This window comes from Lygodium microphyllum, chromosome 13 (assembly GCF_053477565.2).
Source record: "Lygodium microphyllum isolate KBCC chromosome 13, Lygodium_microphyllum_v1.1.10, whole genome shotgun sequence".
Classification (NCBI taxonomy): Eukaryota; Viridiplantae; Streptophyta; class Polypodiopsida; order Schizaeales; family Lygodiaceae; genus Lygodium; species Lygodium microphyllum.
Window position 1 is genome coordinate 112,730,839 of NC_141147.1, and position 4,559 is coordinate 112,735,397.

The 4,559-nt window shown below is 44.9% G+C and overlaps 1 pseudogene; it reads right to left on the reverse strand.

Annotated features, from left to right (window-relative positions):
- Positions 1 to 429: 429 nt before the first annotated feature.
- Positions 430 to 4,328, reverse strand: LOC148027072 (pyrophosphate-energized vacuolar membrane proton pump 1-like; annotated as a pseudogene).
- Between the last annotated feature and the right edge of the window lie 231 nt (positions 4,329 to 4,559).

Here is a 4,559-nt window from a genome sequence, read left to right on the forward strand (position 1 = left end):
GCACAGATCCTGAAATCCGATACCATGTCAGAAGTGGGGCAACGGTAAAAGCATAAACATGTGATGAAATAAACTGCTGAAACACAAGACAAAAAGAGAAAGAAGGACACGATACAGATGAGAACTCAGATGTATGCACGAGAAATGGAATCCATATATCTGAACACAAGACAATCGCATACAATAGTGAGTCACTGGCTGCATGGGCACTAGCTCCTCTCTCCACAGAGTCTGCAGATGGTGAAGATGATGATGACTGAGGAGGAGCCACTAAGTATAAATAGGCTGAAAAATGGAGAGCAATAAATGCTGGTCGGCCAGCATTAATGCTAACACAGGTTCATAAAATGCTCCACTGGCATAAAATGCCACACCAGAAAAATACCTAAAATACCTAATAAAAATGCCCAGCCCAGATCAAGCTCAGACTCACACATGAGCTGACAAATACTCTGCTAACACAGGATTATCACTTATGGGACCATATGCATCTATGGCTAGACAAGTGGCAATGGTACAAAGCATTCCAAGAGCTACAACTGTGATCCCGTACATGGCTGCTAGGGTATGGCTGACATAGATGGCAATAGCAATAGCAAATATTGGAACAATTACAGACTTGTAGCCAAGTGCCAAACCAAATATGACATTGGTAGCAGCTCCTGTCCTGCAAGAATCAGCAACATCCTGGACTGGTCTTTATGTATTGCTGGTGAAATACTCTGTAACGTAGCCAATTACCAACCCTGCCCAAAGCCCTACTCCAACACAAAAAAATAGTTTCCAGTTTTGAACCATATTTGCACCACCGTTAGGATCATATATGTAAAACGTGGATGGTAGTGCCAGCCAACAAACAAAAGCTGCACCGAATGTCATTAAGGTGGTGGATATCAGCAATTGTCTCATCAGTGTAGATTCAATATCCCTTAGATTTGAGATCTCGAACACATCAGTTGCGAACAAGGTTGTGATGAGGCACACCACAATGCCCATAGAGCTAATGAGTAGAGGGAAGCACATAGCAGTGAAGTCATGATTTGTGCCAAATGATGACATGGAAGCCACAACAAGAGCTACACAAGAAGCTTCAGCAAAGGAGCCAAACAAATCTGAACCCATTCCAGTAATATCTCCCACATTATCACCCACATTGTCAGCAATGATCGCTGGATTTTGCGGATCGTCCTCTAGGATATTCCTTTCTACTTTTCCAACAAGATCTGCTCCAACATCTGCAGTTTTGGTATAGATTTCACCTCCAACCCTTTCAAATAGAGCCATGGATGAGCATCCAAGCCCATAGCCAGTGATGGCCTCAAAAAGGCCCTCCAAATCATCCTTGTAATAAAGATGGAACAGTTTTATAGTGATGTATAAAACTATGAGGCCATTAGCAGCAAGTAAGAAACCCATCACCGAACCTGATTGGAAGGCGATTTTGAATACTTTGCCTATCCCTTTTCTGGCTTCCAAAGTTGTGCGAGCATTCGCATATGTTGCAATCATTATGCCCAAAAATCCCAACACTATGGACGTAAAAGCTCCCAATATAAATGCAACTGTAGTGAGAATCGCTGTAAAGAGAGCTGGGGCACATTCTTGCTTTGGATCGTATCTGCAAGGCTGGGGCTTAGTACTGAACCCCTTCACAGATCCCAGGAACAAGAAAATGACAACAACAAATATTCTTACTGGGGCACATTCTTGCTTTGGATCGTATCTGCAAGGCTGGGTCGTAAGTTGCACACCTCCAAAACAAACGTAAAATTATAGAATGACTAAATTTCAAGACGAGTAGTTTGTATTCAAACTTTGAAGTTATTCACTGGCTTTTTACCTGAGATCTGTTAGCTATATATAGTCTGTCTATATATATATAGTCTATCTATATATAGCACCCCAATTTTCTTGTTGCGGTCTGAGCACAGTAGAAAAATAATTGCAGCCAGTAGCTTGTCACCAATAGGGAAGAACAAGGGCCCCCCTCCGATAGAATCAATCCCCCTCTGCTTGTCAAGGTTGGAGCGATACAGGAAAAAGATTGCAACTGCTGCCTCAGTGGCAACATCACTTGGTTTCAACCTTGATTACTCAAGGATCCCCCTCCAGATCCGACGCCTCCTTGGACTGAGTGAAGTCTCTTAGAAGAAAAAGATAAGGATGAAGAGGAAGTGCTATGGCCCCATGCAATTTGAGGACCTCACAGCCAAGGTCCCAGATCACTCAGAATTGCCCTTTGCCTTCCAGTGCATCCTCCTAGTTTTCTTGCATTTTTCCTTTTCTTTTCCCACACCTCAAAGTGGGTTTAAGATAATCCAGGTTGAAAGTGGGTTTAAGATAATCCAGGTTGCAACTGAACTTGGGTGCAGTGAACTGTAGTTCAACCATGCCTGATAACTGAAATCCATAAAGGCAGCAACCATGCCTGATAGCTGACATCCAGAAAGGCAGCTAAACAATCACTTTACACTAGAAGCCAAAGCTAAATCTACAGGTCATCATCAGATACCATTGCTGTTTTCTAACATAATGACTACGTCTGGTCTTCTATTTGACAGGGAGCCGAGGATTCGCAGTGGAGATTGTGCGACCAGGAAGGACACCAAGACCTAAAAGCTTCTTGTCCTACTCCTCCGTTAGCGCTTTATATAAACATAGTAATGGATGCCACCAAGACTCATGTTATGCAGCACCAATTTTTCTGGTGTAATCTTCCATTGCAGGGCAGCTTTATTTTTGAATTTAGGATAAAAATCGATTAATTAAAGATAAGTAGGGTCTGTAGGAGCCTCAGAGGGGAAGCCGTAGCAGCGAACCAGAAGACACGAAGCCAGGAAGGTAGGAGGGGGCCGGGCGAGAGAGAGCACACTGGGCTGGGTTTCCATCTCTTCATCCTCTATTCCACTTTTGAGCGCGAAGTCAACACTAGTAGCAAGCTCCAGGATGTCATCAGCAAGCAAGACCTTGGCCGCTTGCTCAGAAACTTTCGTCTCTTCTCAGGCGGACGAACTCAACCTCAGTGAACATTCTGAATTATTAGAGTCCTTCTATAAAATCCCTGCCATTGAGAGAGCATGGCTCCTTCCATCAAAGACAGGGAAAAAACTTGGAAGCAAATCATCATCTTCATCAAGCCGATCACATCCCTGCTCCCTTCATACTGCCCCCTGCCTATCGCCCTTGTAGTGATGCCTCAATCGTCCTGCACGAGGTCCCTACCATTGACCTCTCGCCCTTGCTATGCCAACAGACAGAAGGCAATGCCGGCAATGACAGTGGTGAGGACCAGACGCGGCGCAAGGACTTTGTGCAGGCCTTTGTGCTCTCCCAGATCCACATCGCCTGCCACGACTGGGGGTTCTTCTAGGTCGTCAACCATGGTGTCTCCCTGCGCACCCTCGAATGCATGTGCTAATCAGGCATTAATTCAGCCTTCTCAATGTGGCACTTGAGGATCGCCGATGGCTCCGGCCCTTGGCTTCACACGCTCAAAGATCATGTCGGATGATAGACATGGGAATTTGATCCTGATGCTGGCTCACCTGCACAGTGCCGTGCCGTCGAGAAAGCTCCCGAGGAATTTACAGCCAACTGCTTCGCAAAGAAGCACAGCTCCGACCTACTCATGAGAATGCAGACTGTGATAAACCGGCGCCTCAAACTACAGAGTAGGGGGTAAACTGGCGCCTCAGACTGCAGAGCAGGGGGTCAAAGAAGAGAAGGAAAACAACCACCTGGAGGAAAAAGAGGAGAAGGCCAAGGAATCTGCGCAGACTGCAGGGGGAATAACGGCCATGGGAGCGTACTGAGGGGTTGGCGGTATGCTCTGATACCATCCAAATGGGTATAACTATAATATTTCTATGTCAGCTTGCTAACTTAGATAATGATTCAGCACTTTTACAGAACTGGACTTTTCTCCTGCACATTACTCATGGAAAACCAGGCAAGGAAACTTCTCTGAAAAAGGGACCATGAAGTTAAGCAAGAAGTCCACTACATTGAAACTAGTATTACCTGTGGATCTTTAGTTGACATCATAACGCTTCTCATGTACAGGCAATCTAGGCAGTTATTGCTTAAACTTGATCATAGAATTAGAGGCCATAAAACCACATGCCATGGGTTTTAGAGACAACTTCCTTCACCTCAAGATAAGTTGGAAGCCTCAGGCACTCTTGAAGCCATGCTTTATGAACCTTCCAAGCTACAAACACAATGATTGCAGGAGTACTTGTTAAATGGCCCTGCCTTCTGCGGAATCCCACTGTTGTTCCAAGGCTGACTCTGCGTAGGCGCTTGCTATGATATGCTCGGATAGTCATGACATCCAAAAGTGTTGAAGCTTGCCTGCCATTGGCCACCCTTTCACTTATGTTTGAGTTTAGATCCTTTTGTAGACCAAAAAAACTTATTTTCCTTTCTTCTGCTCTAACATGAGGCCTATATGCAGGAGGCCATAGGAAATAAGCAGCACTACCTTCCAAATGGTGATGAGCACCAGATGCCGATGCTTGTAATGTAGGACCATCTTCTCTAGGAAGATGACTAGAGTT